Here is a 13,684-nt window from a genome sequence, read left to right on the forward strand (position 1 = left end):
AGATAATATACACTAAGTAGACCCAAACCAGCAGTAAGCACTACCGTGGTTGATTCATATCGCCTTACTGTGACACTGTTACTGTTACTGTTGGTGTCACAGTAACCACCATTAACGGTTGGTGCTCCCTCCAAAAAGTCATTTGCTTCTGGATTCTGACCTTGCTGTCCGAAGTGTTTTCTTCACTTGGTGTGTACATGCAATTTACATAGAAATTAGTTCTTAATCTGGATTAATAAAGCCTTCAGAACAAAGGATAGTAATGGAAAAAACAACAGCAAGAGAGCCATAGTGGAAGGAATGTGATGCTATTGTACTAACTAGTAATTTGTCTTAACAGGACAATGAGATGATTTTAATGAATGTTTTATCACTTCTAAATTTCCATCATCTACCATAATTACAATTGCTTTTCCTGTAATAGAAACTAAACTAGAAAACAAAGTTGGCAATATTCCTTTGTTCCATTACATCAATATGGGTAATTCTTATCTTACTTTTCCCCTCTTTTTTTCAATTGCTAAATCAAAAGGATAAAATCTCTTTCAAAGTAGATGATCGGAAGTATTTTCTAAATACAAGAGACCATAAAACATAGCTATTAAACTATAGCCACCATGATTTCTAGTCAGTCAAAGGAAAAATTTCAGTATTTTGGTCTATTGCAGAAACAACCATCCCACAAGTACATCCTTTCAAAGGGATAATAAATACTGATGATCTTAATGGTGAACCATGCACTTAAGATACAAATAACTACATTTACAAGAAATTAATGTATCAATCTGCATAGCAAATTCTAAAAATATTCCAAGTGTATTAGAACATTCTGAATTTGTACAAAACCCTATTCCATGCAAAAAGGTACAGAAACTGCATAGTTACACCACTATTTCTCTCTTCCCAGTAGTAATCTTACCTGGATTTTTTTTTTTTAATTAAATGGTACCATTGTACATTTTCTGTCCCAGTTGTAGATTTTTCTAACAGGTCCAGATTCTAATTTTCTTGCATAATCCATTAAAGAGGAAATCAACTTCATTTTTTTCTACAAATGCAACTAACAAAAGCACACTGGCATTTTTCGGCTGACTTGTTGCCTGTGAATGTATTTAACTAATATTTTAAACTATGCCAATTCTGCTCTGAAATTTGTCTCTCTCAACGGGGCAATATTTTAAAGTGAATACTTCTGTGTATTGATCAGAAACAAGTATAAAGATATCACCCTTTCAGAGGTTTATTCCAGAGAGACTGATGGGCAATTTGCTTTCCACAATGGCATGGCTATCAAACTGCAATTTTTTTGAAAGGCGGTTGTGTGGATAAAAGATGATAATGAAGGTAGTGGGACTTGTACAAGATATTAGAGTTGATATAATTTCTATTTTCCTCCTCTTGTCTCTCAACTACTGTATTCCTGATCTTCTCTATCCAATACATGTAAGACTAAGCACTTATACATTGCTTTACAACCCAAATGCCCTGTATGTACATTGACTAATCTCCATGAGGTACAAAGTTTTCTTCCATGCATTTTTCAACTTAATTCATAGAAAGAACACTTACTTACCCTACAATAACAGTGAATCTTTGAAATGTTGAAGTAGCTTTGCGCAAGTTTTGGAATCTTTTCTGAGTAAGTGTGTCAGAGCCATGCATGCACCCTGTGCTCCCATGCAAGGACATAAATGGCTGAGCAACCACGATCTTCCCTCAGTTCCCTCACAATCTGAAGCCTGTGACTGCTGAGAACCATGAAAAGCAGGAACAGAAGATATAGTCAGACTAGATCCCATGACCCAACATCTCAAAGAATCACAACCGACTGTAGGGTCAGTAACTGGTTCTCAACTATGTGTCAGTGTGGTCCAATTTTGGAGGGTTCTTGTCTTCCAGAGTCTCCTCAGATGAGCAGTCTTCTCCTGAACCATAAATACTACTAAAGATCCTGGATATATGTAAAATTGTTAAAAACCTTTAGATGGTACTTGGTGGTAGTGCTTTTCTACTAACTTTGAGGGGGAGGGAAAACAAAACTGGAGTGTGCTACAACCCCTTTAGCTGGGTCTATTATGTCCTGATTGATTGGAAGGGCAATTATTGATGGTCCTGAGGATGTCAAACAGCTTATGCATGTTCTCTTGGATCACCATTGTCTTGATGTCCAAGGTTTCAGTTATCCTCATGAGCAAGTTCTGGAAGGCCTTAAAATCACTTCAAGCCAGTGTCAGGACTGATCTGACTGTCTCATCAGGAGAAGATAAAAATGCCTTTGGTAGGGAGGGCAAATGAAGTGTCTCCAGAACCACCTGTGCCTAAAACAAGGAGTTTCCTCTAGCTCAGGTGTGAGGAGCTTGGTATGGCCAGTGAACCTGTGGATGCAAGGGACTTTGTCTTCTTCCTTGAAACCTGAGATGGACATATCGGAAGGTGGGCCCCCCGTAAGGCCAATATGACTGAAGTGGCAAGTTATAAGAGTACTGGCCAGATTGCAGTTGACTAGTCCATTGTCAATCTTGCATTGGTGCATGGCATGGGATGTCTGGAACTCCCTAGAGGGCCCTTTTCTGATTGATGCGAGCAGGTTCCCTTCTTGATAGAGGGGAGAAGGTATAACTTGGAGATGACAAGAAGTAGTATGTCCATGAACAGTAGTGCCATTGGATGCAGGGCTGCTGCCTGCTCAGATGCAGATGTGAGAGGTAATGAGTCTCTCTACTGAGTTCTCTCTCTCTACTAGGAAAGGTCTGCTGATTGATGCCATTGTCTGTACTGGTGCTTGTCTTGATTGGTACCAGTGTCACTATTTCCTCCACTTTCTTTTCAGTCAGTACCTTGTTCCCTGGGTTCAACGTTGATGAATATTTTGAGCTTTCCTTGCAAGACGATTCCAAGAAGTGCTGAGCATAAGCACAGCTCTGAGCATGCAGTGAAGCAGATGGCATATATTCCAGATCTCTAGAGTAAGTGCTGATGCACTCGGCACGAACGCTGACAATGCCGAGGGTTCTGGTGCTCTGTTCAGTTTCTGAGATCCTGGAACTGGTAGCAGTGGCTCGGGTGCCCTTTTAGAGGATTTCTTCTCCCCACTGGAACTGGGGTATACTGTCTGGTTACTGGGAAATTTGCCATGGATAGTCTCCTCTACTCTGACTTGGTAGATCTCTTCTCCAGGCTCAAACATTACTTTCATGGATTGCTCAAGTAGATGTGATTTGAGCCCTCATGTCTCTCAATTTTCAGATGTGGGACAAGAAGGAATGGCAGATTGTTGGGGATGTGTGCTTCCCCGAGGCACAATAGGCATCTGCCGGCTGTCAGTTAAGGGCATAAAAGCATCACACAATGGGCAAGTTTAAACACTGTCGGTTTAGAGTCTGCTATCAAGGTGTTTGGGGCAAAGAGCCTCACCTTGTGGTATGGGGGCATATAGATTTAATAGTTTTATTAAGATGTTAAAATAAAAAGAAAACAGTACAGAGTTTAACCATAATTTCTGGTTATCAGGCAATAAAGTACATATTATCAAGAGGTGCAAAGTTCACTTTAGGATCGGTTGGAGTAAGGAATACATAATCTGCAATATCCACGATTGGGGTAAAAGGTTAACGGGTCAAAAGTACAGACATTGAGATATGGGGGTATGTTGTTCATATAATGGGTATGTTCAGGTATGGAGGATAATGAGTGGATACGATGATGAGGATGGATTTACCCTCATTTAGTGAGATTTAATGTTCAGTGAGTTTATAGTTCCAGTTCATATGGTCCAATGGAAAAAGTCTCTCAGTCCCTTTCTCATAGTTACTACTATTCTGAAAAGATTCTGGGCTCATGTGCATGAGGCATATGTGAACTTACATTGAGATCCACAAGGACACTTACACCTGGCAAAAGACAACTTCAAAGGATAATACCAATGTTCATGTTTAAGTATTTTTTTTAAATTTTCACAGATTTTTAATTTTTTGAAATGTTCACAGTTGCAGGAAATATCGGGGGGTGGGTCAGACAAATTTAATAAGATACAGATTCAAAAAAGGAAAGCTTTATAAATGTTAAAATACAAACTGTCAACCTCACATGTCAAAATAAACCAAGTAAATATCATTAAACCAAACTCTAAAAAGTTATCAAGCAGCATTTCTTACTTTGCCTGTCTGTAAATTTCTATCGACAAATATTTTTTCGATGGTTTGTGTGTGTATGGTGAAATCTATGTTTACTGACATTTACCAATAAAAATCGAATCCTTCCAAGCCTACGTATACTCTAAGAACAATGTTTCATTGTGCGTATCCACTATCACTTGGCAGATGCTTTTTTTTTTTTTTTTTTTATTTACACAAAGGGCAACTGTTAGTGGAATTTCCTTATCTAATCTCTCTCTATCAATTTCTGTCTTTGCATGTTCTGTAAGATGAAATGTTTTCGGCTGGCCAGGAAGATACTACCATGCCCATACTGCTTAATGCTAATTCTCTGCTTTTTTTCCCTTCCATTCAAATCCCTTAATTGTCTGTTATTTAATTTATTTATTTCCAGAGGGGATTAACTGTTTGTCTAATAGACATTCTCCCCTCTCCCCCCATTAGTTTATAAGAACATTTATGCAGTATTTTGACTGAAGTCTGTTTAATTTTTCTGTTGAGATGTAACCTCTCCCCTCCATAATTTCAAAGGTGGGGGCCATATGGTTCAGAAAACTAATCCTAACACAGAAGGAAAAGAAACCTTGAAGGAAAAAGTAAGGCCTAGAAAGATATGTACCGAAAACCACTTTGACAGTAAGATAAATGTCTCACTAGTTCTGCTGCTCCTACCTACTTCATATTTCAGCTGCTGGTGGATAAGATACTACAACACTACCAACTTGTTATATTCTTATACTCTTGGCCATTTGTGATCCGGGACACCAGAAAGCTTGGCAGTCAAGACAAATATGTCTTTGTATTAAGTGGGGAATACATGGAGATTACTAAAAATCTTTCCCTTGAGTCAGTAAAAGTCCTGTAAAAAGACAATCAAGTCCAGTTGGAGGCTTATTAGGTAAAGAATCAAACACAGACACCCTTACACAAGGATGAACTGTTGTTTTTGGAAGTATTGCTCTCAGATGATCATACAAAATGACCCTATAATCTATTAAACCAGTGTTTCCCAAACTTGGGACGCTGCTTGTTCAGGGAAAGCCCCTGGCGGGCCGGGCCGGTTTGTTTACCTGCCGCGTCCTTTCGGTCATGCCCAGGAAGACAGATACAATAATTTTCTGTTCAGGGTTTACTGCAACCAATACATGCATCTCCATGACCCCAACCTTGTCACCGCAACATCTCCCAGTACCTTACTGCCATAGTACCTCATGGCATTAGAAGATCCTTTAAAAAAGTTTTTCTCCCCTAATATTTTTCAAGTGTTTAAGTTACTGCTTGTGCCTTTAACTTTGCAATTATAACCACTAAATTTGCAGACAGGCACAATGTGAAAAATCTGAACAAGCAACCAGCTCCAGTTACGTTAGAGTGACCAAATTCTTCCAAGATATGGTAAAGTGAGGACAGTTTGAGAGATTGCACTTTTAAACAGCAGCACACTGCATGCAATGGAAAAACAGACTCCATCTTTCTCTACTGCTCCACCAGGAGCAGTTTGTTATTTGTAGTTTTGAACAAAAACGTTGCATAGGTTTTTAAGTTGGCTGTGTCAGTGGACCTACAGCCTCACAAAGTTTTTTCCTCTGAATATTGCTTTCTGTGCTACAAAAGAATGATGTTTCATAACAAATCAGCTAAAATGTGAAAGTCTGGAATTAAAAAAATAAGGAAGTGGGATTCTACCAGTCCTTAAAGGAGGAGTACGAAGGCGAGACAAGATTATGATGATCAACAGATGGCTCAAGCAGTAGTGCTTTAAGGAGGACTTTGGGATATTTGACTACTGGGGAGGCATTCATGGACAGAGGACTGTTCTCATGGGATGGCACAACTGATTAAAAGAGCTCTAAACTAGAAACTCTGGGGGAAATGGTTGGGAGATGCTCATGTAATCTCCATGCCAGATTTTAACATTGAAAGGGAGGAACATCAAGTAAAAGAGGATACCGCAATGGAGAACGGAAGAGCAGTGGGTAGGAAAATGTACATTAAGAGGAAAGATAGCTTCATTGGTCTGAGCACTAACAGTCAGGTAGGTGATACTGGCAATAGAATGACTACACCCAGCTGGGTGAGGAAAATGGGCAAAGCCAAGCAGCAACCATTAAAATGTTTGTACACCAATGCAAGGACCCTGGGTAACAAAATGGAGGAACTAGAACTATTGGTGCAGGAAGTGAAACCAGATATAGGGATAACAGAAACATGACGGAATAGTACTCATGACTGCAGTAAAGTTATTGAAGGGTATGTGCTGTTCAGGAAACACACAAATAAAGGCAAAGGTGATGGTGCCTATATATTAATGATGAGGTAGACTGTAAAGAAATTAGAAGTGATGGAATGGATAAGACAATCTATTTGAGCCAAAATCACTTTAGGGAAGAAAGCAACTAGAGGTTCCCTTGGGCTACTGCTTTCTTAGTGCATTCCCTTGAGTATACTACAAATGCCCGGGATCTAATTTGGATATGGATAGGCACCTCTTTAATAATAATTTCATTAAAAACATGACTGGGAATTGTGTGGACTATGGGAGACTAACTTCCCAGATATAGATTGGAGGACAAGTGCTACTAACAATAGTATGGCCCAGATTTTCCTGGATGTGATAACTGACAGATTTCTTCACCAAATAGTTGCTGAATCAACAGGACGTGATGCCACTTTAGATTTGGTATTGGTGAGTACTGAGAGACCTCATAGAAGAACTGGTTGTAGGGGACAATCTTGCGTCAAGTGATCATGAGCTAATTAAGTTTAAACTAAATAGAAGGATAAACAAAAATAGATCTGCAACTAGGGTCCTTGATTTCAAAAGGCCTACCTTTAAAAAATTAAAGGAACACGTTAGAGAAGTGGACTGACTGAAGAATTCAAGGATCTGAATGTGAAGAAGGCTTGGAATTACTTTAAGTCAAAGTTGAAGAAACTATCTGAAGCCTGCATCCCAAGCAAGGGGGAAAAAATTGCTGGGAAGGGTTGCAGACCAACCTGGATGAGCAAGCATCCCAAACAGGTGAGTAAGAGAAAGCAGAAAGCCTACAAGGAATGAAAGCTGGGATGGATCAGCAAGGAAAACTACCTCTTGGAGGTCAGAAAGTGTAGGGATAAAGTGAGAACTGCCAAAAGACAAGCAGAGTTGGACATTGCAAAGGGAATTAAAACCAATAGCCAAAGGTTCTATAGCCATATAAAAAAATATAAAACAAGGAAAGAAGAGGTGGGGCCGCTAAGCATTGAGGACTGGGTACAGATTAAAGATAATTTAGGCATGCTCCAACACCTAAACAAATACTTTGCCTCAGTTTTTAATAAGGCTAATGAAGAGTTTAGAGGGAGTGGTAGCATGACTAATGGGAACAAGGATATGGAGGCAGAAATTACCACATCTGAGGTGGAAGTCAAATTCAAACAGTTTAATGGGACTAAATTGGGGGACCCAGATAATCTCCATCCAAGACTATTAAAGGAACTGGCACATGAAATTGCAAACCCAATAACAAGGATTTTTAATGAATCTGTAAACTCGGGGGTCATACCCTATGACTGGAGAATTGCTAATATAGTTCCTATTTTTAAGAAATAGAAAAAAAGTAATCTGGAAAACTATAGACCTATTAGTTTGACCTCAATTGTGTGCAAGGTCTTGGAACAAATTTTGAAAGAGAAAGTAGTTAACAACATAGAGGTGAATGGTAATTGGGATAAAATACAACATGGCTTTACAAAAGGTAGATCATACCAGGCCAACCTGATCACCTTCTTTGAAAAGATAACTGGTTTTTAGACAAGAGAAATACAGTAGATCTGCCTGGAATTCACTACGGCATCTGATACAGTTCCACATGGGAAATTATTAGTTAAATTGGAGAAGGTGGGAATTAATCTGAGAATTGAAAGGTGGATAAGGAACAGATTAAAGGGGAGACTACAACAGGATATACTGAAAGGTGAACTGTCAAGCTGGAAAGAGATTGTTTGTGGAGTTCCTCAGGGATCAGTCTTGGGACTAATCTTATTTAACGTTTTTATTACTGACCTTGGCACAAAAAATGAGTGTGTGTTAATAAAATTTGCGGATGACGTAAGGTTGGGAGGTACTGCCAAAACGGAGGAGGACCGGAATATCATACAAGATGATCTGGACGATCTTGTAAGCTGTAATAATAGAAATGGGATGAAATGCAGTGCAACGTCATGCATTTAGGGACCAACAACAAGAATTTTTGCTGTAAGCGGGGCACATATCGGTTGGAAGTGACAAAGGAAGAGAAAGTCCTGGGTGTATTGGTTGATCACAGGATGATTATGAACCACCAATGTGATATGGCTACAAAAACGGCTAATGCAGTCCTGGGATGCATCAGGCAAAGTATTTCCAGTAGAGATAGGGAAGTGTTAGAACCATTATACAAAACACCAGTGAGAACTCACCTAGGATACTGTGTGCAATTCAGGTTTCCCATGTTTAAGAAAGATAAATTCAAACTGGAACAGATGTAGAGAAGGGCTACTACTACTAGGATAATCTGAGGGAGTGGAAAACCTACCTTATTAGAGGAGACACAAAGAGCATGGCTTGTTTAGCCTAGCCAAAAGAAGGCCGAGGGGAGATATGATTGCTCTCTATAAATACATCAGAGGGATAAATACCAGGAAGGGAGAGGAGTTACTAAAGTTAAGCACCAATGTGGACACAAGAACAAATGGACACAAATTGACCATCAACAAGTTTAGGCTTGAAATTAGGTGAAGGTTTCTAATTATCAGAGGCGTGAAGTTCTGGAACAGCCTTCTAAAGGGCGCAGTGGAGGTAAAAAAAAAAAAATCTAACTGGCTTCAAGACTGAACTTGATAAGTTTATGGAGGGGATGGTATGAGGAGACTGCCTATAATGGCATATAGCTGAGCTGTTACTGCTAGTAGCAAATATCTCCAACGGCTGGTAATGGGACACTAGATGGGGAGGGCTCTTAGTTACTTCAGAGAATTCTTTCCCAGTTTCTGGCTGGTGGGTCTTGCCCACATGCTCAGGGTCCAACTGATCGCTATATTTGGGGTCTGAAGGAATTTTCCTCTGGGTCACACTGGCAGAGACCCTTAGGGTTTTTCGCCTTCCTCCGCAGCATGAGGCTTGGGTTGCAGATTTAAATGGTGAATTCTCTGTAACTTGAAGTCTTTAAATCATAATTTGAGGATTTCAGTAACACAGCCAAAAGTTAGAGGTCTATTATGGGAGTGGGTGGGTGAGGTTCTGTGGCCTGCAATGTGGGGGTCAGATTAGATGATCATGATGATCCCTTCTGATTTTGAAGTTTCTGAGTTTCTTTGATTGTGCAAAACGTCTATTGACAATCAGGTTTCCTGTTAAAGGTGTTGTCTCAGAACAACAGAAGGCATGCCTTTATATAATCTATCTAGATGATGAAACTGAAACTGCCTACAACACTACTGAACACGTTTACCAACTGACTTTGCCTCTCTTTTCTCGTTAAAACATCTTGCAGAGAAGACGAATCAGAGAAAAACTGAAGGAAATTCCCATGGATAAAAACACAGCCAAATCAATTCTGATCGTATGATTCAAGCTGTAACTGCTGAAAGGTAGGACACTGAATACAAGCAGGAAATAGGCACGAGAATGAGCAATGTTTCAGTTCAGTTGCTCACAATTTGTGTTCCTTTTCTGTAAGTACTCTAATTATAAAATGTGTCTAAATTTCTTTAGTCAAACTGTATATTTGAAGTTACCTAATCTAAGATGGTTACATTAAACAATTATTTCAACTGTGGGAGCAATAGGCATCCAAAAGCCTTCAGAATCTGACTTTACAGATATGTAGATAGATACACATACACACGCTTTACTACAAAAATGGTAATTTCAGATTCTGAAGGTCTAATACCTATACAATTCAAATAATTGTTCAATAGGTACAGAAGATAAAACTAGCTACACACACACACTCTGATTTCAGTAGGTAGTCAGAACTTAAAGTATAAAAAGAATAGCTTTTAGAATAAATGAAAATCTTTTAAAATTAGAATTGAGATGATTGCATTGATATGAAAAAAATTACATAAGAAAAAAGCCTTTTTAGTACCAATATTTTTAACAAGTTTTCATTATACTAAAAATCTTCTCTTCCTGCCACATAACAAAATCAGGGTTTGTACCTCAACTACTTAGACTATATGCTTTTTTAGGTAAAAATCACCTTCTTGTTCTGTGTTTGTACAGTGGCTAGCACAGCAGAGTCCTGGTCTAAGACTGGGGCTCCTAAGAGCTATGGTAATAATAATAGGTACAAATGTACCTTTTATACCTATTAATAATTTTAGCTTTATACAATATCTTGACTTTAGCAAAGCTTTTAATACAGTCTCCCACAGTATTCTTGCCAGCAAGTTAAAAGAGTATGGATTGGATGAATGGACTAAAAGGTGGATAGAAAGCTGGCGAGATTGTCGGGCTCAACGGGCAGTGATCAATGGCTTGATGTCTACTTGGCAGCCGGTATCAAGTGGAGTGCCCCAGGGGTTGGTCTTGGGGCTGGTTTTGTTCAACATCTTTACCAATGATCTGGATGATGGGATGGATTGCACCCTCAGCAAGTTCGCAGATGACACTACACTGGCGGGAGAGGCAGATATGCTGGAGGGTAGGGATAAGGTCCAGAGTGACCTCGACAAATTGGAGGATTGGGCCAAAATAAATCTGATGATGTTCAGCAAGGATAAATGCAGAGTCCTGCACTTAGGAAGGAAGAATCCCATGCCCTGCTACAGGCTGGGGACCGACTGGCTGAGCAGCAGTTCCGCAGAACAGGACCTGGGGATTACAGTGGATGAGAAGCTGGATATCAGTCAGCAGTGTGCCCTCATTGCCAAGAAGACCAACGGCATATTGCGCTGTATTAGTAGAAGCATTGCCAGCAGATAGAGGGAAGTGATCATTCCCCTCTATTCGGCACTGGTGAGGCTACAACTGGAGTATTGCGTCCAGTTTTGGTGCCCCCACAACAGACAGGATGTGGACAAATTGGAGAGAGTCCAGCGGAGGGCAATTAAAATGATTAGGGAGCTGGGGCACATGATTTACAAGGAGAGGCTGAGGGAACTCCTCAGGGTTATTTAGTCTGCAGAAAAGAATGAGGGGGGATTTGATAGGAGCCTTCAACTACCTGAAGGGGGGTTCCAAAGAGGATGGAGCTAGGCTGTTCTCAATGGTGGCAGATGACAGAACAAGAAGCAATGGTCTCAAGTTGCAGTGGGGGAGGTCTAGGTTGAATATTAGGAAACACTATTTCACTAGGAGGGTGGTGAAGCACTGGAATGGATTACCTAGGGAGGTAGTGGGATCTCCATCCTTAAAGTTTTTTAAGGCCTGGTTTGACAAAGCCCTGTCTGGGATGATTTAGTTGGTGTTGGTCCTGCTTTGGGCAGGGGATTGGACTAGATGACTTCCTGAGGTCTCTTCCAATACTTATATTCTATGATTCTATGAATTCCTTCCCCCAACTTTTGAAGGAGTCAAGAGGAGTGGCACAGTAGTCAATCCTTGCTCACAGACCTTCATGATGTATTTTGTGTTTGTGTGTGGGGGAGAATGAGGGAGAGGAGCAAGAAAACAGCAATTGGGGAAGAGCAGAGGCTTCAGATTTGTCAGAGGCTGATGCAAAAGAGATCCTCAAGAATAGTCTGCGGACAACACCCTTGTAAGAATCCCAGCATCTTCCTCTTCGTGGCAGCTGGGAAAAAGTAGGTTGTGTTTCTCACTAGGATATTGTTCTTGGATCTGCCTGGTGGATCCCCATTTCCTCACATTTTTTATTGGCCCCTTTGGCCAGTAAGCTGCTAGCTGATAAGTGCCTGATAAATTTTTCAAGTTCTGCAGTAACCCAAAGTCATGCAGGAGTAGATAGTCACTTTTCTGTACAGGCCCTCAGATGGGTGAAGTGGCCTCCAAATTAATTCTAAGTACAAGCTCTTTGCTGAAAGCTGAAAATATATTTGGATAAGATTAACTTCTTACTGCTGAACAAACTTCTAGGGGGAAACATTTTCTTTGGAGTGGTCTTCTTCACTAGTCAATCCTATGACTAAACAGACCACCCAACAGTGACAACCAGTGGAACACTCCCTCCAAGAATACTGTGCTGACCCAGTCTGCCTGAATGTCGTCTGTATTGTGAGAGAGACAACATGTGTCGTTCTTGCAAAGGAGCCCCCCAGCTCTGCACAGGGTGCACAGCCTTCAATTCTAGGTCAATACAAAACAGTACTTCAAAGACCAGAAGCCTTGGCAAGACTGATTGCCAGAGAGTCTCTCAAGGAGGCTGACATCTGTCATTTATATCATGTACAGGACTAAATACCCCACAAAAGTCTTAACACATAATTCTTCCAAACTGTTCATCAAGGAGGTTGTTCAGCAAAATTAACTGGGTGGCAAAATGATTATATTTTTTGGGGGGGCAACAAGAGAAACAGTAAAAACAAATGACAGAAACATGATTTAGGATACTATCTGAATTCTGCAGTTCATTTCCATAGGATCCATGAAGCCCTATGCAAATGAAATAGAGATAAAATATCAACCTTATTTTAGTTATGAAAGGAACGGTCATCCAGCACATAACAATATTCACTGCAGAGATGTGATAATTAACACATTACAGCATCTAAAACAATAGTGCTATTGGTTATTAAGGGCTCTATGCTGCAACTCTGTATACAGTATGCATCCGATGAAGTGAGCTGTAGCTCACGAAAGCTTATGCTCAAATAAATTGGTTAGTCTCTAAGGTGCCACAAGTCCTCCTTTTCTTTCTGTATACAGAGCTTCCTTTGAAGTCAGCAACTTTCATTTTTGGAGGGCCTGCAGCAATTCCTTAAGATATTTCTAGGCCATCTCTGTACTTATTTCTGACCAACAGACTTTTTGTTCAATCAAAGTGACAAAAGTGCAGCTGTAGACCTACTCACACATACTATTTTTAGACGGCAAATACACAAAACACAAAGTATTTCTCTCTCTCAAGGTAGTTCTCATACCCAAAAGCTCCTCAGCCCCTACTGGGCTTATCTATTATCTTTTTACTTATGTAACAAGTGTTACATTTTATAAAAGCAGAAGAGAAATATTTAGATTAGGAGAATGCAGAGAAAGGCAAGTGTCTCTTCTAGGATTTTTGTTTTGTTTTTAAACTTCAAGCTGCTATGGAAATCCAAACACACCCCTCCATTATACTCAGTTGTCTGCTTAAATTGGAAAGTTTCAGCAGACAAAGAGTTAAGAGACGATAAGGTTTTTTCCACATCATTCACAGTGCTGTGATAGCAACCCAGAGGTTAAAGCCACAGCAATACTATTTATAATCAGCTACAATGTAGTTTCTACAGATCTCAGACTGATTTTTACTTCCTTAAAAGGCTGCGTCAGAGCAATGACAAAACCAAACCAGAGAAGCTCAAGCTTCCTTTCATTATTACGTTAGAGGACATTGCTGCTTCTGAATATT

At 39.9% G+C, this 13,684-nt stretch overlaps 1 protein-coding gene across 2 annotated transcripts in view; it reads right to left on the reverse strand.

Annotated features, from left to right (window-relative positions):
- RTF2 (replication termination factor 2) overlaps window positions 1-13,684 on the reverse strand; it is a 52,937-nt gene that overhangs the window by 10,698 nt on the left and 28,555 nt on the right. The gene's annotated exons all lie outside the window — the stretch shown is intronic.

This window comes from Eretmochelys imbricata, chromosome 13 (genome assembly GCF_965152235.1).
Source record: "Eretmochelys imbricata isolate rEreImb1 chromosome 13, rEreImb1.hap1, whole genome shotgun sequence".
Lineage (NCBI taxonomy): Eukaryota > Metazoa > Chordata > Testudines > Cheloniidae > Eretmochelys > Eretmochelys imbricata.